The sequence below is a fragment of the Eumetopias jubatus genome, unplaced genomic scaffold (assembly GCF_037043125.1).
Source record: "Eumetopias jubatus isolate StellerSeaLion01/CBP00866 unplaced genomic scaffold, mEumJub1_p1.0 scaffold_12, whole genome shotgun sequence".
Taxonomy (NCBI): domain Eukaryota; kingdom Metazoa; phylum Chordata; class Mammalia; order Carnivora; family Otariidae; genus Eumetopias; species Eumetopias jubatus.
The window spans coordinates 13990101-14014628 of NW_028274818.1; the positions used below are offsets into that span (position 1 = coordinate 13990101).

At 38.8% G+C, this 24528-nt stretch overlaps 1 protein-coding gene across 1 annotated transcript in view; it reads right to left on the minus strand.

The window, feature by feature from the left end:
- Nucleotides 1-4012: 4012 nt before the first annotated feature.
- The window catches only part of SPATA17 (spermatogenesis associated 17), a 214258-nt gene continuing 193742 nt past the window's right edge, over nucleotides 4013-24528 (minus strand). Inside the window, exon 11 of the mRNA XM_028104762.2 lies at nucleotides 4013-4070. The gene's annotated coding sequence lies outside the window, so the exon portion shown is untranslated. The remainder of the gene's footprint in view (nucleotides 4071-24528) is intronic.

Here is a 24528-nt window from a genome sequence, read left to right on the forward strand (position 1 = left end):
GCGACACAGCAGATGGAGAAGAACCAACGAACAAGTGCCTCTCCTTCTGAATGAATCCTTTCCCAGTAAATTTTTGTCCTTCCTTCTCGGTTGATTTGTACAAACAACTGGTGAAGAAACTTGATGCACACATATGAAGCAAAGTTTACAAAGATTTTACAGTCTAGGGTCATCTTAAGAATATTCCTTTGAAAGAGTCAATTTGTCAATATCTAGGCAAAGAATTTTTATTTTTATTTTTTTATATATTTAAATTCAATTAGCCAACTTATAGTACATCATGAGTTTCAGATGTAGTGTTCAATAATTTATCAGTTTCATATAACACCCAGTGCTCATCACATCACGTGCTCTCCTTAATGCCTCCTTTTCACCCAATGACCCCACGGGCAAAGAATTTTTAAAGAGGCCTCCATAGAGCACTAAACTTTGGTTGCTGTTGTTCACTAATAAAAAAAAGTTAACCAAAGAAAACCTTTTTAAAAAAATACACCACATGTAATTAGCAGAGTTTTATAGCCAGAATTGTCTACCTCCCTGAACAATCCTTAGTTGACATAATGTTGTTGGCAACTCGACTCTCAAAGAAAGTTTCTCACAAGAAGTCTTGATAACCAAGGCTGGGGTACCTGAAATATATATCCTCTACCTGGGTCTGCTTATACTTTTTAGCTGGGGGCTTATGTGTGATGCTGGAAAGTGAATAGATCTGCAGGTCCTTAAGCAGACTGCCTGGGTTTGAATTCCACACTCTGCCGACTTGGTAGCCAATCAGACTGACCTTCAGCACCTTCTCAGTGTTTCTGTACCCTAGTTTCTGTATCTATAAAAATGGCCATAATAAGGGCGCCTGGATGGCTCAGTCAGTTGAGCTTCTGCCTTCGGCTCAGGTCATGATCCCGGGTTCCTGGGATCGAGTCCCGCATCGGGCTCCTTGCTCAGTGGGGAGCCTGCTTCTCCCTCTGCTTCTCCCCCTGCTTGTGCTCTCTCTCTCTCTCTGCCAAATACATAAATAATCTTTAAAAAGTGGCCATAATAATTGTGTCTCTCACAAATACTTGCTTTAAGTTTCAATTGTGTGAAAAAAAATCTTAGAATAGCAGCATTCACCTTGTAAACATTCACAGAATGGTAGCAATTATCATCATGTACAGCCTATCATCAATCCCACCCCTTTGGTGGAGCTTATATTTTAAGCTGCCCGGCCTTCCCTAGATCCTGGAACCCAGTGACCTAACAATGAATCCGGGATTCTTGTGTTACTTCCCAGGTATTCTTTGCTACTTCTCAGATGAATTCTTTGCATGCACAACTAACTTATCATCTTTGCAAAACAGGGAAGTTTTAATTGGAAAATAAATCTGCATTTTATTCCCCTTCTAATGCAGTTTAAAAAATTTCAGCTGACATGCAATGCAGTTTAGTAAAGAGATGGGAAGTAGAATTACAGATGGAAAGTTAGACTTGGGTTTGACACATTCAGAGAGTTGTGAGCTGGAAAATACACTAACTACTTAGTAATGGGAAGCCATGTTTGTAGCAGAATCGGATTTAGAAAGAAAACACACACGAGATCCCATACATGGTCAAACAGTAAGTTGTTAGGTTTCCAGTATACAGAATGTATTTTTGAGGTTCACACAATGGTGGGAAGTGGATGTTTTGTGAGACAAACTTTCAGCCGACACCCTCCATGCTATATACTATGTGGTACCCAGCCGAAGTTGAATGTTGAATGGTAAAGATGAGTGAAGTAGTTCAGGAGCAGAGAGGTGCCATCATATTAGAGAAAATTCAACAGAGATCAATAAAAATGATTAAGGAACTCAGAGAATTGATTTTTGAGAAAAGATTAAGAAAAATAAATGTGCAATTTGACACATAGCCAAGGAGGAATATGATAACCGGGTGGTCAATGAGGTATACAAGACATTGCCAAAAAGGCATTCTGTAGAAATGGGGAGATAAATTCCCTATAGCCTCTGAGAATACAGTCTTCTCCAGGAAGTGATGGAAAGTCCCGCCACTGGAAGTACTGATAACTCAAATGGCCAGAAGCTTATTGAAATTTGGTGGCAGGCTGTACAAGTGAGAAAGATGACCATGCATGCCTTTTTTTTTTCCCCCAGTGTGGTTTTAATAATTTCCTTCTTTCTTTCTTTCTTCTTTTTTTCTTAAGATTTTATTTTATTTATTTATTTATTTATTTGAACGAGAGAGAGAGAGGGGGAGAGCTAGGAGTAAAGGCAGGGGGCAAGCAGACTCTGTGCTGAGTGAGGAGCCCGATGCGGGGCTTGATTCTACCACCCTGAGATCATGACCTGAGCCAAAATCAGATGCTTAACCGACTGAGCCGCCCAGGCGCCCCCAGGATTTAGTAACTTCTGGGAACAAGAATACATATGGTGGCAGGGTTACAATTTCAACCAAGCTCTTGTTTTCAGGTTCTTGTTGTTCAAATGATCTCAGACCACATGATTAAAATTAAGTAATGATAAATTACTGTAGCGTACAACCTGATATATCCCTGCCCTTAAATAAATACATACATATGGGTATGCATAAACATCTGCAGTGTAAGTCCATACATACAAAACAGATGGGTACATGACATACGTACATATGTACATATGTAAATATATCAATGGAAATGTCTGTATTTTGTGATGTACTATCATTAAATGTACCATCCAAATTGAGTTAGATGACGATGGAGTCCCTTAGTGAATTACCTCTGTCCTTTGTTCTGGCAGTTTCCAGAAATGGCTCCTATGCCAAGTATGAATCATCTTTTTCTGGCACTGGAAAAGCTATTTTCAGCAGAGCCACACTGCAGGGTCATTATTCTTAAGGCTGCATTATAGGGCATCAGAGGAAATGACATAATCCAACTCAATTCACAAAGAGTGGCAAGTGGAGGAAGCTTAAGGCTACATCATGCCACCTATATATTCTCCCCCAAAAGTCACAAAACTTAATACAGTCCCTGAGGGAGAAAATCTCTGTCTGAATAAATGAGGGGAAATGGCCTGAGATATACCCTGCCGGTCTAAAACTTCCTTCATGTATTTACTGTAATAATGAATGTATATAATAATATATGTAAAATAATATGACACTCTTATTTATATTATAAAAATACATACACAATGTTTGAATGCTATTTTTCACACTTTCCACAGAGCGCATGAGATCTTTAATAACCATCATCATAATAAAACGCATAGGGGATAAAATGACTGTGAAAAAGCAACAGGGAGAAATGTAGACCTATGTAGTTTTGACGATATAGCCTCATTCATTGGAAGGTATTACTTAGATTTACTTTTCTCATTATTGAAAGAATGCAGGGGGTTAGTGTGCCACCTTTTCACCGCTCAAGGACTGAAAGAGAATTTGATTTTCCTCTCAAGTGAACTGTGTATTGGACTTCTCAAAACAGTCTTCCTAACAGGCTTTTAGTCTTGCTATTCCTTGAAGAGGGCTTAGCACCACTCAGCATGGATGAAGATTGGACTAAGTGGCCTTGCTGTCATTGGTGCTGCTGCCAAATGTATGGAAGCCAAAATTTACCCCTGACATACCTTTGTCATTTTTAATGCAGATTTTCCATCACATTTTTTGCTGTTTCTACAAGTGGTGTTATCACTGCATTGCTCTGCCCTGAAAAGATCTAAACATGATGGTTTGTAATTAAATAGTAGCAAATCAAAACAAAAGCAGCCATTGTGATCTAAAGTATCTCGTGCTCCAGGAGAGAAGTACAGTAATTATTCCGTGTATAAACAGAATTGGGAGGCAGGTCAAAGACAGCTAAAGCAGGGCTATTGAATTTAGAGCTCCAGAGCTAGTTTCCAGACAGCTTCTGAACCACCCTTGGTTTTGCTGACCTTCATTATTTCTATTTTTCTGAACCGTATTGATACTCAAGCGGTTGGGAAGAATTAGTTACCTGTGGCTTTTACAGTTCTGAAAGTTTTAATTGTATTTAGTCTCATTTGTCATTTCTTCTTGTTCTCCTCTATTCTTCAGCTTCCTTTACGCTTGCTTCTCTCCTTCCTCTATAATATCTAAAGTGGAGAACAAGCAATAGAATTTGTAGATTAGAGGGAACAGTATTGAGCCTTTTCCCCCTCCCCTAGCCCCCATGGCATTAAAATACCATTTCTCTGTTGTGTTTGGAAAAATAAATTATTTGTAATAACATCTTAAACAATTTGTTAACTTATACATATACATATGTATTCATTTGTTTTAATTTTTTATTTTGGAACACTTTTTAGAATTTCGGAACAGTCACCAAGATAGTGCAGAAAGTTCCCGGATCGCCCAGCTTCATCTAATGTAACTAACGTTTTACATAATTGCGCTACATTTGCGAAAACTAAGACGTTAACACTGATATACCACTGCTAAGCTACAGACTATTCGGAATTCACGTTTTTCCACTAATGTCCTTTTTCTATGCCAAGATCCAATTCAGGATCCCGCATTGCATTGATTTGTTATGTCTCTGTTGTCTCCTCTAATCTGTGATCGTTTCTTAGTCCTTCTTTCTGTTTCATTCCTTTGACGCTTTAGAAGGGTGCTTGCTGGTCAGAAGCTTTACAGAATGCCCTTTATTTTATAATGGGCTTATGAGTTTGGGGGGAAGAATAACAGAAAGGTAAAGTACACATGGTATCAGGGAGTACATGGGAACACTATAATTTATCACAGGTGATGTAAATCTTGATTATTTGGTTATGGTGGGGCATATCTGCCAGGCTTCTCCACTATCAAGCTACTGTGCTTCTCTTTGCAGAGTCCGCTCTTCGGCAGTGAGTCACTAAGTCCGGCTGACACAGGGGAAGGGAATTAAGCTTCATCTCATAGAGGGGGAAATATCTACCTATCTTATTCCAGATTCTTCTGTAATAAAGACTTGTTTGTTTTCCCCATTTATGTATTTATATCAGCATGCACTCAGGTGTATGTATTATTCTTTGGATTATATTCCAATACTATCATTACTTCGTTCCTCCAATCGTTCTAGTTTTGGCACCTAGGGATTCTTTCAGGTTGAGTCCTATATTCTTTTGGCATGGTCTCCCCACCTTTTTTTCCATCCCTCCCTTACTCTTGTCACTCGAATACTACAACCCTACAAGATGCTCTAAAGCCATCCTGTACTGCTTTGGCTCAAGCCTAGAATCAGCTATTTCTCCAAGGACACCAGGTTTCTGGTGTTTGAGAATGATGTTTGAAAACCAAGATCTGGGCACTGGATGTGCTCGTGGCTACCAACATATCATTGCTTCTAGGCTGTCTCAGGAGATGGGGCTAAAATGATCCAGGTATAAATACATATCTCTATTGCTGTATTTATCTATTTGTATTTATGTTAACATAAATCATACTTGTATCTCCAACTCTAAGCCACCACACAGGCGTTATTCTAACCTCTCCTCCCTTCCGCCTGCTTATTTATAACTTGTTTCTCGAACACTGAGAAAGCTGGCTCCCATTATCTCCAATTTATTTACTGATTTTTTCAGCTCGAGTATACATGTAGATTAATTCCAGAACTGATAATGCATACACCTACGAGAAAAAAAAATACCAACCAGAGTACATTTTTATTGTTTTTTCCCCTTTATCTTTACAGTGTCCAGTCAAAACATTATTTTTCCAAAGTCAATTACATTGGCTCCTTTCCCTGCTAACACTTTCACTGTGCCATACTCTTAAACTAAAATAGGTACAATCTTCATTCTATCCTGGGATCGTCAACATTTGGGTTGATTTTTTTTTTTTAGTTTGCACACAGGAAGGCTTACTCTTTGTTACACACAGTTCTGTGGGTTTAACAAATTCATAGTTATGTATCCACCAACATAGTAAAGAGAATACAAAAGAGTTCCATCACCCTAAAGATTCCCTGTGTGGCTGCTTCATATTTACTCTCTCTTCTTCCCCCTTTTCCCAGCAACCACTGATCTGCTCCCATCACTAAAATTTTCCCTTTTCCCTAATGTCATATAAATAGAACTAATTACACCTAATTACACAGTCCGTAGCATTTTGATTTTGCCTTCTTTCCCTCAGCAAAACACATTCAAGATTCTTCCATGTTGTTGCATGAATCAGTTAACACATCTTTTTTACTGCTGAGTAGTATTCCATTAAATGGATGTGCCGTCCATTCACTTGTTGAAGGACATCTTGGTTATTTTCAGATTTTGATCATTATGAATAAAACTATACAGTAAGCATTCACATTCACATACAGGTTTTGGTGCAAACATGTTTTCCACTCACTTGGGTAAAGATACTTACTTGGAAATAAATTCAATACACTTGGGAACGGGATTGTTGGATCATATACACAAAAAAAGAAATTTTGCATTCCCAGCAGCAATGAATGAGTTCCTGTTGATCTTGATTCTTGTCAGCATTTGGTATTGTCACTCTTTATGGTTCTAATACTTCTAAGAGGTGTGTAGCAGTATCCCACTGTGGTTTTAATTTGCATTTATCTAATGACAAATGATGTTGAGCATATTTTCATCTGCTAGCTTTATTATTTTCACTTGCCATCATTGTATCTTCTTTGGGGCAGTGTCTGTTCATATACTTTTTTGCCAATTTTTAAATTACATTGTTTTCTTATAAAATTATTTTCAATAAATATTTCCCTATCAATATGGCTTCTTTTTTTGTAAATAAAAAGAAAACGTTTGCATATCTTTTTTACCCGGGGGGAATATATTCCAGTCAATTCTCATTGTTTATGGTAGTTATGTTCCATAAAGGCATCACAAACTCTGAATGAGCAAATGCTGAACCACTGCTCCTAGCAGAAATACGTACATATACATACATACCTCACATAATTTATAATCTTAAATCCTAAAAACAACTCATTCTGACAGATTCTGTTTTATTTTACGGAAGGGAAAAGGAAGTTCTGAAGTGTTAGGTATAGATGGAGGTGGTGCAGTGACAAGTACCAGAGCTGGACTTCAAACACCCTGGGCAAACTGGCCCCAGGGTGGGGCCTCCTCCCACCACACCACCCCCTCCAGTCAGCTCTGCCTCAGCTGGGAAGGTGAGCGCTGAGCAACCCAAATTTTTCACCACTCCAAGCATGTCCACAAATGAGAGTGAGAGAGCTGATTTGGGGGTTACAAATAGATTTTAGCAGTAGGCAAATTCACAGATAAAGAATCTGTGAATAATGAAGATGGACTGTACTTGGGAAGCTTCTGGAAACCAACTCAGTCAAAAGATGCTATAAAGTAGTTTTGACTTAGTGCCTTATCTTGAAGAAGGCATCTACATAGGGGCAAAGTGTGAAAAAACATATACCAACCCCATTCTTGTCCATCTACTTTGCTTCATGGGATTCCACATACTTTGAATTAAAAAACATTTTCTAAATAATGAAAACTATAGTTCACTCTACTGCATACAATGGAGGATCTAATATAAATATGTTCAAGCATTGTATATCTAACAGGCGTCTGGTCCAACGTATCAAAGTTCACACAGATGAAGGGTAAAGACACTCAAAGTGTCACCCACGATCTGCCTCTGTAGTCACGGTCTCCTGTTTAAAGGAATTGCTCCAGCTGTCAGACGTTACCCTCCTGGCTTTCTGAGCCAGGATGCCCCAGATCTTTTCTTTTTCCTACAGCAGACCTACATCTATTAGTGGTGGAGTGACTGGGGATGACTCGAATGCACAGAAGCTGATTGATGGAGCATGGTGCATTCCTTAATTAAGCAGAAGCTACTAATAAAAATGAACTTACCGGATGATTTGTGGGGTCCTGGCCACACAGCCATATGTGCCTCACAGCAGTAGGGAACAGGAGTGGCCCCCAGCTAGTACCAGCTTAGAATGGAGATCATATTTTGCTGTAAAAGGGTGGAAATCTTTGTGGTCCCTTCTGGCTTTGCAGAATGAAAATGGAGAGGACCTGGCATAACAAGTTGCTAGTATTATTTATTAGCCTCTGGCTTAGGGCTCTGGTATTTGCACCTTACTTCTGCCCGTCCCCTCCAGGAAGCCTGGACTGGCTGAAGGAATTCTGCTTAGTTTCCCCGAGTGGGGCTGCATGGAGGGAGTGAGAGGGGCAGGGAGAGTGAGGGTGCCCTTACTTTGCTGCCTTTTGAAGAGTTTCAGCTAATGTATTCCATGGAAAGAGCATTCTGTTTGTCCCGAGACAATTATTATTCCAGAGAAACTCTACAATGTGGTCAGATTACATTAGCCTTCTCTTCTTCAAGGAGCTCCTCCAAGCTCACTTCCTCTATGACACCATCCTAATTAAGTGCCTGCCCGACACAGACATTTGCTCCTCTGGCTAACACCCCGGCTGTCACGAACACGCAGTGCTGATGTCTGGTGTGCTGCCCTCCATTCCTAGCTGTTCTTACTTTCTCTGTTGTCCTATTTGTGGACCAGAGAAGCTCAGCGCCATTCGGGAATCAGTCATCTCCATAGGAAGGTCTTAGACAGTAGGCTCTGGGCATCCATATTGTCAGGCTGAACTTCCCTGAACCCCCTACGTTCCCATTCTAGCCCTTCCCCTTTACCTCTTACTATTGAGCAGCTCTCACCCACTGTACATTTTACTTCTTCTTTATGGTCTCTCTCCCACTAAAATGTAAGCTCTGTGACATCAGGAATTTGGGTTTACTTTCATTTTAACTATATCCCCAGCTTGTAGAACAGTGCCCGGCATAGTAGACAATAAATACCTCTTGAATGTAATTAAAAAAATGTCCTAGAGTAATTTTTCGAAGGCAGAGGATATGTCTATTTAGTTTCACACTATACAAGTTCTTGCCATAAATGGTCTGTTAGCAAATGTCTCCAATGATAAACATGAGGATCTGACTGCCATTTGTGGTGGCTGCCAAATATTTAGAGCAATAGACCTGCTGGTACTGCTCATGTCAGGAAGAACAGACTTTTCTGGTTTGTTTTTTCCTACCCAGATCCTTTCTTCACAGTGAGATCTCCTGCAAAGTCTTCTACTGACTCTCAGATTAAAAGGTGCATGGAAATCAAAGCCCATCAATTTTTTATTCCAACCTTAAGATCAGGCTACCATCTGGCTGCTCAGAGCTCAAAACAGTTGGTGTCTGGAAGAAGTCATGAACCCCCACTTAATGTTAACATTGTTTGGAATAAAACTCCATTATTCCCTCCCTCCCTCCCTCCCTTCCTCCCTCCCTTCCTTCCTTCCCTCTTCTTTCTCCCAGCTCCTTTCCCTTCTTTCTTTCTTTTCCTGTATGTTGGTGGCTAACGAACAATACATATTCATACATGCTGATGAGGTGGTAGATCTGATCTGACATGGCCTCCAAAGAGCAGGCCATTTTCTTTACAAAGGTCACATTTCTTTTAGTGCACCTATAGTGAACTCTCAGATATTTCTGACTTTTGTTGGACTATACTTTTATTATTAAATTTCTTTTGCAAAGGGATCATACAACATGTTTCTTTAGTGTTTATTATAAAAAGGGCACTGTGTTAGGGGCCAGAAAAAGAGTCACATATGATCTTACCCTCTTGATCAAAAATCAAGTATTGAATTTTATTTGAGGCCCAACAAGTATTAAAGAGGGAGACTCAAACAACACTAGTAAAATACTTAGCTTTGAGGGGCTTGTAGTCTTGGTAGGAAGCTGAGAGTTGCATTCAGAGCAAGAAAACAAGAGCAATACCAATTGACTGCTGCAGTTGGGAGGGCTACTATTTGAAGTTCAGGATTTGGAGAAGGGAAAGTGCCTACATGCGTGACACTGCATGCAGGGCCCTTCAGGAGATTTCAAAAAGGATAAAATATGGTCTACGGCATTTACTACCTTATACTCTAAAAAATAAGATGACCTAAGTAGTTGAATTATTTTTGCATAATTTACTCTATAATGCAATGGACAGAAGACATGAATAGATATTTTTTCCAAAGAAGACACGCAGATGGCCAACAGACATGTGGAAAGATGCTCGACATCGCTCCTCATCAGGGAAATACAAACGAAAACTACAATGAGATACCACCTCGCACCAGTCAGAATGGCTAAACTCAACACAGGATACAACAGGTGTTGGCGAGGATGCAGAGAAAGGGAACCTTCTTGAAATTCTCAAGCTACTTTAAATCCATTGTCTCACACTTAACTTGAATTTCTTAAAAGAAGACAGAGAAGAAAGAAAAGGGAAAATGATGAGTAGTACTTCTAGACATGGAAGGTTAGTGTATTTAGATTAAATGAGGTAACGAGGCCACGCAAAGAGAGCTGGAGAATAAACAACGATGGAGAAAAGATACCGGGACCAAAGTGTTAAGACAATGTATTTTTTAGCCATGCACGTACTCCTAGTTAACCAGGCCGACTCATGCTCTAGTTTTATAGGTAGTGTTCACTGCTTTTCATTTTAAACACCACTTTTTCTTATTTTTTCTTCTTTATTATTGAAATGTAATTGGCATACAGGATTATATTAGTTTCAGGTGGACAGCATAGTGATTTGACATTTGTATACATTACGAACTGATCACCACAGTAAGTCCGGTTCCTATCTGTCATCATACAAAGTTAATACAATATTATTGACGGCATTCTCCATGCTCTACATTACATCCCCCTGATTTACTTATAACCTGAAGTTTGTACCTCTTGATCTCCTTTGTCCATTTGGCCCACTGCTCCTCTTTACCCTCCAAACCCCTTTGCTCTGACAACCACCACTTTGTTCTCTCTGGATCGATGAGTCTGGGTTTTTTTTGTTTTGTTTTGTTCACTTGTTTGCTTTGTTTTTTGGATTCTACTTATAAGTGAGAGGATACAGCATTTGTCTTTCTGTCTGACTTGATACATTAGTATAGAGACCCTAAAGACCATCCATATTGGTGCAAATAGCAAGATTTTATTCTTTTTTATGGCTGAGTAGTATATAAACTGCAATGAACATAGAGGTGCATACATCTTTTCAAATTAGTGTTTTCGTTTTCTTTAGACACCCAGAAGTAGAACTGCAGATAGTTCTATTTTTAATTTAGTACAAACTACATATAATTTTCCACAGTGGTTTCACCAATTTATACTTGTACCAATAGTGTATAAGTGTTTCCTTTTGTCCACATCCTCACCAATACTTGTTATTTCTAGTAGTTTTAATAGCCATTTTGACAGGTGCAAGGTGATATTTCATTGTGGTTTTGACATGCATTTCCCTGATGATTAATGATGTCAAGTATCTTTCCATGTGTCTTTGGAAAAATATCTGTAAACATTCTTTCCCTGTTTTTTATTCAGATTATTTTGTTTTGGGCTTATTTTGTTTTGTTTTTGGTTATTCAGTTGTCTGAGTTCTTTACATATTTTGGACATTACCCCTTATCGCATACATGATTTGCTAATATCTTATCCCATTCGGGAGGTTGTCTTATCATTTTGTTGACAGTTTTCTTTACTGTGCAGAAGCTTTGGTTTGAGGTCGTCCCATTTACCTATTTTTGCTTGTGTTGCCCCTGGAGTCAAATGTGTTGCCCTTTGGAGTCAAATCCAAAAAGCATCGCCTAAGACAGATGTCAAGGAGTTACTGCCTATGTTTTCTCCTAGGAATTTTATGGTTTCAGGTCTTACATTCAAGTCTTTAATCCATTTTGAATTAATTTTTGTATATGGTATAAGATAGTGCTCCAGTTTCATTCCAGTTTTCTTAACACCATTTATTGAAGGGACTGTCCTTTCTTCATTGTATATTCTTGCCTACTTTGTCGCAAATTATTTGAACATATATGCATGGGTTCATTTCTGGGCTCTCCATTCTGTTCCACTGATATATATGTCTGTTTTTATGCCCATACCAGACTGTTTTAATTACTATAGCTTTGTAGCACAGTTTGAAATCGGATCATGATACCTCTGGTTTTGTTCTTCTCAAGATTGCTTAGGCTATTTGGGGTTTTTGTAGTTCCACAGAAATTTTAGAATTGTTTGTTCTACTTCTGTGAAAAATGCCATTAGGGAATGCACTGAATCTGTAAACTGATTTGGGTAGTATAACCATTTTAACAATATTAATTCTTTTAATCCAGGAGCACCAGATATCTTTCTATTTATTTGTGTCTTTTTCAATTTCTTTTAGCAGTGTTTGATAGTTTTCAATATACAGGTCTTTCACCTCCTTGGTTAAATTTATTTCAAGGTATTTTATTCTTTTTGATGCAATTGTAAATGGTCTTTTTTTCTTGAATTCTCTTTCTGATAGTTTGTTATTAGTGTATAGAAATGCAACGTTTTTTCATTATTTATTTTGTATGCTGCAGCTTTACTGACTTCATTTATTAGCTCTAACAGTTTTCTGGTTTATGGTTTTCTATATATAGATCAAGTCATCTGCAAATAGTGACAGTTTTACTTCTTCCTTTCTAATTTGGATACCTCTTATTTTTTTGTCCTTGTCTAACTTCTATGGCTAGGACTTCCAATACAATGTTGAATAAAAATGGTGAGAGTGGGCGTCCTTTTCTTGTTCCTAATCTTAGAAGAAAAGTTTTCAGCTTTTCACCATTGAGCATGATATATTATACATGGCCTTTATTATGCTAAGGTATGTTCCCTCACTACCTACTTTGTTGGGAGTTTTTTCTTTTTTTTAATCATAAATGGCTGTCACATCTTGTCAAATGTTTTTGCTGCATTTATTCAGATGATCATGATTTTTATCTTTCATTTTGTTAATATGGCATATCATATTGATTAATTTGCAGATGGTGAACCATCCTTGCATCCCAGGAATAAATCCTACTTGATCATGGTATGGGATCCTTTTAATGTATTGTTGAATTTGGTTGGCTAATATTTTGTGGAGGATTTTTGAATCTATGCTTATCAGGAATATTGGCCTGTAATTTTCTCCTTCCTTCCTTCCTTCCTTCCTTCCTTCCTTCCTTCCTTCCTTCCTTCCTTCCTTCCTTCCCTCCCTCCCTCCCTTCTTCTTCTTCTCTCCCTCACTCTTCCTCCTCCTCTCCCCTCTCCCATCTTTGTGTCTTTGTGTGTGTGTGTGTGTGTGTGTGTGTGTGTGTGTGTGTGTGTGTGTGGTATCTTTGTCTGGTTTTAGTATCAGAGTAATCCAGGGTAATCCTGGTCTTGTAAGGTAAGTATGACAGTGTACCCTCCTCTTCAATTTTCTGGAAGAGTTTGAGAAGAACAGGTATTAAATTTTTGAATGTTTGGTAGAATTCACCAGTGGAACCAACTGGTTCTGGATTTTTGTTTGTTAGATTTTTTGATTACTGATTCAGTCTCCTTACTAGTCATCCTTCTACTCCAATTTTTGTTTATCTTTTCAAAGAAGTAGCTCTTAGTTTCAACCCTCTTTCTTATTTTCAACTGATTGCATTGTTAATTTCTGAAAGGCAGGGACCATAAGAGACTAGCCTATTTCTAATATGATGAATAAGTATGACTCTTCTCACAATTGGGGACCGTCTCTTAAACACAAAGTTGATATTAAAATATGTCACTGGAATATGAAAATAGGGAACTTTTAGGGGTGAAACAGGCTCTAATCTTCAGTAAAACTGGAAAAGTGGGGCCCTGGCCACTGCAGAGGCCCAGGGTAAGTCTATTTCTGCAGAGACCAATTGAGCTCTGATTCTAGAAACTCACCAAGTGTCTTTCTGTTCTTGATGTGGTTTCTCAAGTATACTTGCCATCTATTCATCTGCATGGCAGGGAGATTTCTCAGTACAGGTTAGGAAATTGACTTTTTGCAACAATTCTATCATGTCTGAGTCTGGGCAACATTTAGTTCTCTTTTCCAAGGCTAATTAACCGCAAAGCGCTGAGTCCCACCTTCCTAGAAGGCAAGTCAGGGTGCACGGTGAAAAGATCATGGTCCTTGGAGTTCAGACAGACCTGGATTTGAGGACTGGTTCCCCCACTAATTAGGTATGGCATCTTGAACAAACTGTTTACTTTTATTTGCAAAAATGATTATTAGGAAAATTGAAAGGAAAAAGGCACAAAAAGCATACACCTAAAAGCCTATGTTATTGCAAATAATAAAGGGCAGTTTCCTTATCTCAACAAATATAGGAAACAAGTCTTTTCTGCAAAGGGCTGGATAGTAAATATTTTAGGCTTTGTGGAAGATACAGTCTCTGTCATAAGTACTCATCTCTGCCATTGTCCTGCAAAAGCAGCTGTAGACAATATGTAACTGGAAAAGCTTGACGCATAAAATTCAATTTATAAAAACAGGCAACTGGCCTGACTGGCAAGTAGCACATCTCAAACGAATGAGTACGAGTCACCCAGGGATCCTGTGAAAACGCAGACTCTGTCCTGTAGGTGTACAATCGGGCCTGATTTTGCATCTCTAACAGGCTTCTGGGTGCACTACGGATACACATAGCTAAGGGTAACCCGGGTAACCTTTCCGAACGTCAGCCCACTGTATTTATTTCATTTGACCACTTAGGTAGCGTGCTAAGTCCTTTTGGACTGCTATAACAAAAATACCATATACTGGGTGGTTTAAACAACAAACATTTCTTTCTCATGGTTCTGGAGGCTGGGCAGTCGATGAACAAGGCACTGGCAAATTCAGTGTCTGATGAAGGCCTTCATCCTGGTTCACAGACAGCTTGTCTTCTTGTTGTGTCCTCACGTGGCTGAAAGAATGAAGGAGCTCTCTGGGATCCCTTTTATCAGGGTATTAATCCCCCCAAGGTCCCACCTCCAAATACCATCACACTGGGGATTAAGTTTCAACGTACGGATTTTGGGGGGAACACAAACATTCAGTCGGTAGCAGTGGTCAACTTCTCACAATCTTTCAACTAGCTCATATTAAGATACAGTTACCATTTCTTACTCTATATATCTTTGATGATCCGTACTGATTTGGGTCCTGAACTTTAGTTTTAGTGAGTTTTAATGCTAATTTTACTTAGACTAAGAGCAATTCTTCCCTGGTTAGATTCCGTGTCATTCTCTTTCTCTCATTTTCGTAATAAATGAGCTCTTAACTTAATGGGATTGTTCTGGAATTACACAAACTGGCCATCACATCTCACTTTCCATGGTGATGTTTAATGATACACTCTCCCAGTCTACTCCAGGAGTAATGACTTCCTATGATGGCCTCCTACACCATCATTACTGTAAAAATGCCATTCTATAAAGCCAATGAAGGAAGTACCAATCGGCTGGAAGCAGATGGCAGGTAGTAGATGCTAATTGGCCTTGCCCAATGCTGAGTCAAATCTAGCTGCTCAACTAGGTACTGAATGCCTTGCTCTTTGAGTAGAAAATCTTTCTCTAAGGGCCTGGCAGTGATGGCTTTCAAATTCATTTGGGCTTCCTGTGAGCAGAAGCCTACTTCTGCAGAGGGCCAAAATACCAGCTCAAAACAACTATGTCCTAGCATTTTTCATCCCAAATAATCTCAGCACAATATTCTAAAATTAACCCACCTTCAACCTGAAACTTAGTAACTGAGATGTGACATAAAAATGTTCTGTCTACTAGTAAATATCCTAGTCCTCCTTCACAGCCTAATCTGCTGAGTTTATTTTGGTGGTGGCTTATCTCGTGAGTTTAGGAGTATTACAACAACAAAAAAAAAACAGCATCTTAGTGAGTTCAGATCTAAACTCAAATTATCCAGAAAAATAAAGGAATACACTTTCTGTTTCTTTCTAGGCAAGGAGACTCCGTAAACCTTGATAACATTTTAGTTCTTCATGTTATCAGTTAGCAAATTGTCCTTAAATTGAACCTAAATTCTTCTTGCTGCAAAATAAACCCATCTCCCTTTTAAACAAATTTTTAAACAGCTGCTGAACACTACTTATCCAACAGCAATTAGCCTGAACTAATCTTCAAAGTCTCTTGAGAGGAATTCGTTTTCCAGAGATTTGGGTGGGGATTCTAGGCAAGGTGGAAAGGCCAGAAGGAAGAATGGCTTGAAGAACACTGTGTTTACCAGCTGAATGCAAAGATAAAGATAACTATTGCCTAACTGTCAGAAATATCCAAAAATTGTCCTTGCTTTGTAGGCTGGTGCTTTTTAAACTGTTTGTTGAATTAGTATGGTCTTTAAAGCTTACTTACTTCTGTGCTGCTTAACTAGAAATTTAAATCAGTGTAGCATTTTAGAGCTAGGATTATCTTTGTTCATCTTGCCTTTACCTTAGTTTTATAGGTGAAGATAACTAGGCACAGACAGAGGTCAAATGATGGACAATGAAGGATTAACTAAGGATTGTCTATACTCTGCACATCTCAAATAAATTTTGGGGCCTTGTCAGACTCCTGAGAGGTAACGTACAAGTCCTTGGAACATCTTTCCTGATAAGCCTGTCTTTGTGTATCTGGGGGCTTTGGGTCATGACAGAATCCATGCTAACAATGTGGTTTATGGTGGAGCATTTGGCCCATGTACTACCAAGTTACCTCTGAAGGGGCTGAACACTAACTTCAGCCACATAGGGGGTCAGCCGTGTTTGTGAGATTAACCCCCCAGGAAAGACCTTGGCCTCCTAGACTCAGGTGAGCTTCCTTGGTTTCCTTAAATTGAGTATTGTCACACATTATTCCTGGGAAAAAGAAGTGCTGATTACACTAGGAGAGGACATCGAGAAGCTTACACCTGCTGTCTCTTGGACCCTGACCTATGTTCCTTTTCTGTGGCTAACTTTAATCTGTATCCTTTTGCTGTAATAATGGTAATCATTGAGTATAACAGCTTTGCTGAGTTCTGTGAGTCCTTCTAGCAAATCACTGAGCCCAAGGGTGGTTTTGGGGAATCCCTGAATACAAGAGATTTTTCTAAATTCATAAGTATCTGTGGCAGAATTCGAACAAACCAACTCTTCTCATTTTTTACAACTCCGCATGGTTAATTAGTTACTCATTAATGCATTAGTCCCTGTAGCCAACCATGAAATACATAAAGGGAGTCTATCATTACCAGGAGCTAGAAAAGCAATAGTAACCATGATGAGCTTTCTTGCATACGGAGTTACCAAGTCTACTGTGATCTTCATATTCTCAATGATTTTGATCCTAAAACACCAGTTTTAGTTAGTTGGTTCTTATAGAATTTGTCTGTCTTTTCTTTGGTTTGCCATTGTGAATCTCTTAAAAAATCCATCATAGTCTCCTCTGTATTATAACAATTGTACTGGCTGATTTTAAGTGCTGTATATATGGGAAAATCTGCCATGCATGTTTGCAACCACCTTTCTCCCTACAAGCACTCATGGAAAACTTGTATGCTCAATATACATTTATATGATAAATTAATCAATGTATGAATGAGTAACTGATGAATGGATGAATGTTTGGTAGCATAGAAAAGTGCCATCAAGTTCAAGTTATAATCAAATGGTCTCCAAAGTCTCTGTGGATGAAACACAGGGGATAAACTATTCAATGAATAAAATAAAGGTCTCCAAGGATTTAACAATGAAGATAACAAAGACCTATCCATGCAAAACATTTTCATTAATGAAATATATTTTCACATATTGTATTTTCCAAAATACAATAAATGTGACAGTTTTTTAAAACTATGATCTGTATCTTCCAAAGTGAACATATCTGAAGTCCTCAGCTCCACTGAAGCTCTGTGTAAAACTATCTCAATCCATTGCCACCTTTGTAGGCAAAGAAAATTGAAGAGAGCAGAGTCTCATTTCTGAAACTCACGATCACTCCAGCAAATCAGTCAGGACAAGAACAATATCATACTGTCTGTCCTACTTTGTCTAGCACCAGAAGGGTTGGTTATATTTAGCCAGGAGAAGAAAGCTCAGAATGGTAAAGACAAAGGCTCACTCAGGGACAATTTCAACAAGGAGATGAGGGAGAAGTATTTCTGTGTAAAGAGACAGGACTGTGAAGAGCTGGGTAGATTTGCCAACATTTTATAAATACAAAAGTTTTATCTATTGACCATAAAAATGTAAACATTCTCAAATGATTGGAGCAGATGAGAGAGACAGAAATTCCCAAGTAGTCAGTGTAGTACAAGTATCAGGGAGAATTCCTTTACAGATAAAAGACACTATGCCAAGTACAGGGGTTGCATTCAAGGATGATATCAATTCATTGCCTCTCAGCTCTGTGAATATGGATCCGGGTCCTTCAAACATTTTCCCTTTGTCAACTGGCATGATGTTGGGAGTTGTCAGTAGAGGGCACTAGAGAGACATCAGGATGAAGGGCCTTCCCTCTTGGTTCTAGAGTGTTCAACGGGGCAGGCTGCAGCCTGCTGTGCTGCTTCTCCAGCGTGGCTTGGCCTCTCCAGCACCAGGCTCCTGTGACCCAGCTCCTGCAATGTAGCTTCTCCCGTGCATGACTTGCATTGCACGCAGCCAGGCGTAGCCCCCTCAGCTGGCCGCTTCCCCCAGGAGAACCCCCCTGAGCAGCTGTGCAGCCAAGTGGCTCCAGAGAGACATGTCCTGTGAAGAGCTTTTCCCAGCACCAGACAGGGTAGATTTCTAGCAAGCTCTGCTGGTGCAGCACCAGAGCGCTCTCTCTCCCACTCAGCGAGCCAGAGTCATGCCCTCCACCAGTCCTAGCACACCGGATGCTCTGTATCAGCACCAGGGCTGGTGACTGCTTCTTCTTTCACTACTCCTATTTTTTTTTTTGGTTTTGTTTTTAAGACTTTATTTATTTGAGAGAGAGAGGAGGAGCAGAGGGAGAGGGACAAGCAGGGCTCGATCCCACAACCCAGATATCATGACCTGAGCTAAAATCAAGAGTCAGATGGACACTCAACCGAACCACCCAGGCACCCAGGCTACTCCTATATTCTTTCTGGTTCTCTATATTTCTTATTAGCCAATCCCTTGGCACTCCAACCTTACGTTAGAATTACTAGTTCTTTATATTAAACTTATCTTGTTCAAATTACCATGTGGTTTTGTATCTTGATTGGGCCCTGGCTGGTATAGTCTGGTTTCTGTGAGTCATTACAAAGTAATTTATATCAGTGGGATTAGGGCTTGCATAATTGCTTTTTTCCCCCTATAAAACAAAGCAGCCATGTAATCTGTAATTTATTTTCCCTTTCCAAACCTACTATTAAAAATGCTGCTCTCAATTATAGGTCCAATTTATTGACATATTACTACAGAGCTCTATTCCAAAAACTCCTTCAGATCCATGGCTTTCTCGACACAGAACACCGAAGGCACAATGACTTCAGGGTACAAGCCTCTGTGGAGAGCATTATATCAGAGAGCAGACAGAGCTCTGGGAAAGTGATCTCATTTCCTCCTCCCTTCTTCTTTTAATCACTCTTAGGTCACTAGACAAAGTCTAAAAGAACTTTCCATTGTCCTTTTCCATCTTCTGGCTCCGTGGGGATGCGGGCTTTTCTCAGCAAATATAGAGTAAAATAAAGGTGTCTAAATTCAACCTCTCCAAGGCTAAACATGACAGAGAGATTCAGACATTTGAAAAATCTTCAAATTCCTTGACACCGGTAATAAAGATATGAAGAAGCAGGAATGGCAGAAGTTAATACGGTCACATCCCCAAATGCATCCTATTCGTGGGTTCACAAGACCTCCTGCCTTAGAGACTTCTAAAACAGGCTGAAATGTAGTTACAGGCCAAGAAGGGAGAAACAGACCTCTGCTTAATTTGAAATCTTAAATGGCTTTATACACTGTTAATTTACAAACTGCTATGTGAAAAGTTTATCTTGTTCAATCAGATATCCTTTTAACAATCTAAAGCCCTTTTTAGTGATCTATGAGGAGAAACAATGTCAGCTTTTGGACATAGTCCATAATTTACTACTCTAAAGTATTCTTTTCACATGGTCATATTATAATCATGCTATTTAAGAAATTGTAGAGTATGACATATTTAAATGTTTAAGACCCCAGAAATAAGTAGAAATTTAGGTATATTGCCACATAAAGGCATGAGAATGAATTTGAAGTCAATTTCTTTACTGTTGGAGAGACCAGTACACTAGCTTGCTTGCTTCCTCTCTCTCAATAATCTGGATCGATGCCAGCTTAGACTGATAGTATTTCTGGTATATAACCATGATTTGGCTGCATCTGTTAATAATCAATACAGACTTTGAGTACCTTGAGGGAAGCACATGATATTAGCTTCCCATTGCTGTGTAACAAATTACCACAAACGTAGGGGCTTAAAACAACATCTACTTATTAGCTTGAGGTTCTGTACGTAGAAGCCTGGTACAGTATGCCTGGGTTCGCTCAGGGAATCACAAGGCTGAAATCAGGTGGCGGCTAGCTTTTTCTTCTGGAGTCTCTGGGGGAAGAACCTACTTCCAAGATCCTTATTATTGGCAGGACTTTGTTCCTTGCCGTTGTAGAACTGGGGCCCTGCTTTCCTTGCTGGCTCTAATCTTGGGCCCCTCTCAGTTCCTAGAGGCCACCCACATTTCTCGCCACATGATTCTCACCATTTTCAAACCAGCGATAGTGCATCAAATTCTTCTCATGCTTCAAATCTGATTTAGCTCTTTCTCAGGCAGAGAAAGCTCTGTTTTAAAAGGTTCATGTGATTAGGTCAGGCGAACCAGGGAGAATCTCCCTACTGTACCATAGAACATTACCAAAACCAGCCCATTCACACTCCTGGGAATTATGCAAGGTGTGGAGACCAGGGGAGCAGTAAATTTGGGGGGCTATCTTCAAATTATGCCCACCCAACATATCTAAGATGGAAAAGAATTAGACAAAGTTAATGATTTAGAGTTGCCCCTGTATGAACTGAAGTTCAAAAAAATTGGTGGAGAGATACAATTGAATTAAAAATAAATAGGGGCCTAAATGTAGTAGATTAGGATTGTTAACAAAATGCTGGAATAATAGAACCAGAGGGCACATCCTGGAACAGAAAAGAAGCAAAGTAAGTATGGAATGCATTTATAAAAGGGAAAGAAAAACTGAAAATTCATTAGAGCAAAAGGTGATACTTGGGAACAATAGATTCAATTAAATAAAATATTTGAGTTCCTACTATATGTCAGAAGTAGAAATCAACAGAAGATAAAGTAACAATAATAGTTAACATGTACTGAGTACTTATATGTGCTAGAGCTAGAGTAAATCTGAGTGATTTACACATATTTCTTCATTTAGTATTCAAAACATACTTACAGACTATTATCATTCTTGTTTTGTATTTGTGGAAAGTGAAGTAGAGAGAGATTACCTTGCCCAACATCACCTTATAAAGTGGCCGAGTCAAGAGTGAACCCAGGAAATTAGTCTCTAGTGCCTAGTATATTATTATGTTTCCTGTAAGGAAGGGAATGAGGGAAGCAGGAAGGGAAAATTGCAAGGAGGAAGTTGGAGAAAGATCTAAGGGCAAAAGCAAAGCCTACCTGTTTCCTATCTTTCATAGCAAGAGTGTTAGTGAGTTGATGACCAAGTGTCCTCTCCTCTTGGTAGTTCTTGGATGGGCACCACAAGCTTTTGCCTCTGTGCCTCCATGTTCTAACTAACCTATTCTATGACTGACCTTCCTTCAGACACATCAATACCTTAAACCTTATTTATTACAGAGCAGACTTTCTGGATTAGGAATCCTCCACGTCCCCTGTATTCATTCACTCATTCATTTATTTATTCAACAAATATTTATGAGTGCCTCTTACGTGTCAGATATTGTTAGAGGTGCTGAGATTCAATTAGTGACAATACAGACAAACCCAAGTTTCTAGAAAGCACACATTCTGGTGGTGGAGGGGGGCAATGAGGGGGGAGGGAGATATTCAAGTGAACAAATGCACATCAGGTAGTAACAAGGACTATGAAGAAAATAAAGCAAGGCTGAAGTAATAGTGATTGGAGGGGTAGAGATGTTAGATTTAGTGGTCAGGGAAGGTCTCTCTGATAAAATAGTATTTAAAGTGTGACTTGAATGACCAAGATGGAGCCAGCCTGTAGCTTTGTATATTTCTGTTCTGCTCTGTGTTGGTTTTACAGTTTTATGTATAGGGACAATGTATTGCCTTTCTAATTCTTGTAGGGAGCACCTCACTAAACTCATAACACTAAATGAATCATTAATTTTTTTAAATGAATTTGGATGGCAGAATATCAGTAAACTTAAGGGAAGTTAGGAATCTGAGTGGTACCCCAATGTTCTCTCTCCAAATAAAAATTGCTCCTGAGACCTAATATGTTATATATTATTTTTGTTGGATTTATTTGCAGTCAGTTTTAGATATCTGAGGACAAATGCAAGTCATGGGCAAGCAACGGTTATGTGGCCAGCCACTATAAAATATATTCTTGGTTCAGTTTTATTATTCAAAGAGTATGGGATATAAATATGTTGCTTATTTTCAGAATGAACTCACTGCTTCAGTTCTTCCACATTGTTGCCTTTAATTAGATTTTCTAATCAATCATCTCTGGGTATTGTTCCATGTCCAGAAGTCCATATTAATAAAACGTCTGCTTACTTATAACAATTTGGTGAAAAGTTTAATTCCAGGATGTTAATCCATCTGGCCTTGCCAACTGCCGAACTACAGAAGGATAAGTTGGTGGTAGAGGGAACACCATCTGTTTCTGAGAATTTAGTTGATCTCTGCATGATGAGCATGAAGTCAATAGCAAGACTGAAGAGCCAAGATGAAGAAGAGAAAACTGAAGAGTTTATTGGGCCTTTGTTTCATTCATGAGCACAATTTTCACAAGATGGATCAACATTAAAACCAATGAGCACAAGGTTTACATTATTCAGCTACTCACTTGGAAGAAATCATGTCCACATATTTGTTTTTTTTTCTTTCTCTTTGGCAGCAACCAATTGTTAAAAGAAACTCTATTTGTTCTGCCTAAACATATATTTCTTCAAATGAAGTAACCTGATTATCTATTAGTGTTGAATCAAGAAGGCAACATATAATGTAACTTGAGTCACATGTCTAGGCTAATTAGCTCAGTTGACCATGGTATTTTATCGATGATCCCTAAATCCTAAACTCTACTTTTATATAGTCAAGTTAGTGTTACACAGGAACATTCCATACCCAGAACTCCATCTTTATTCCTAGCTAAGTAGCTGAAAGATGCCATCAAGAGATACAGATGATGCAATCCATCACATTTATTCAAAACAAGTCCTTCTAAGGTCATGTCCTAGTGATGGTGACGTGGTTGAATTGTGACCAGGAAGAGCAGCACGTTACAAAAATCAGTGAGAATGGTTTGGTTTTTGGATAAAACTAAAAGCAACTGAAGGAGTCAGTGATAAGGAAAACCAGTTCAACTGAACATTTTCTAACCATTTGACATGATCTTTCTAGACAGCATTAGAAGCTCAGGACCACGGCTTCTCTGAACTCCCTTTTCCACAAGCTTCTGTGACAGTTAAAAAGATTTCTACTCTTAATCCACTTCTTTTTTTTTTTTTTTCTTTTCATTCTCTTCTCCTATGCTTCTCCCGGCTTTCTGTTCACTTTTAACCACTTTACTGAACTAATCCCCTGTCACTGATTCAGAAATAACTTATATCCTCATTGATGCCTCAATTTATATTTTTGGTTCTGACTTCTCACCAGAACCACAACCTCACAATTTCATTTTCACTTAAATATCATACAGTCACTTCAAAGTAAATATATCTCAGACTGAATCATCTTCCCTCCTAAACCAGGCCCTTTTCTAAGATTTACATGGTGTCAACATTCTCTAAGTCAACAGGACTCTTCATCAGGGGCTCTTACCCACTTCACCAAGGCCTTCTTTTATCCATCCAACCATTCATTTAAGTAATGGCTCTTCCATTCTTTTAAGCAGAGGCATTTGGGCCATCATTCTAAGTAAACAAACTGTTATCACACTGAATTCCAGCCACAAGCAGAGATATTTGATGTGTATCTAGTCTGTGCCACCAGCTCATATAGGGTATATAGGACAAGTGGGGAGGTATTAAGTGTTCTGTTACTGTTTGAAGGCAATTTGACTGTTAAAAAAGTAATCAAACCTAACAAGCATAATTCTTATCTCAGATAGTCACTATATTTGTATGCCCAACTTCTTCACAAAAATTTGCACCTAGAGAAAGAGCCACAAAATTGTATTAATGATTATTCATCCACAAATTTCGATGGTTTTCTGGTGCTGACAGATGGAGAAATATGTACTCTAGGTGGCCTCTCTGAAGTTTGGCAGTAGATATGCATGATCTCATGCAACAAAGATAGAACATTCTCCAGTTCTCTTGGCAGAAGATGATGAGGAGTGTAAAAGGAGATTAAGTTTCTAAGCAATATTTTCTTCTAAAAATCTTCTATAAGTATTCTACAAAGAAGTAGCACTCCTAAATGAAACCTGCCAGGAACTAAAGGTACACGTTGCTATCAAAGAAGCATATTCTAGATTCTAGGTGTTTGACACAGCTTTGAAATCTATGAACTTGAATAACAATGGATAAAAGCTAATTAATCATTTCTTAAACTAAGCCAAACCAAAGTTCTGACATAATGTTTACAGA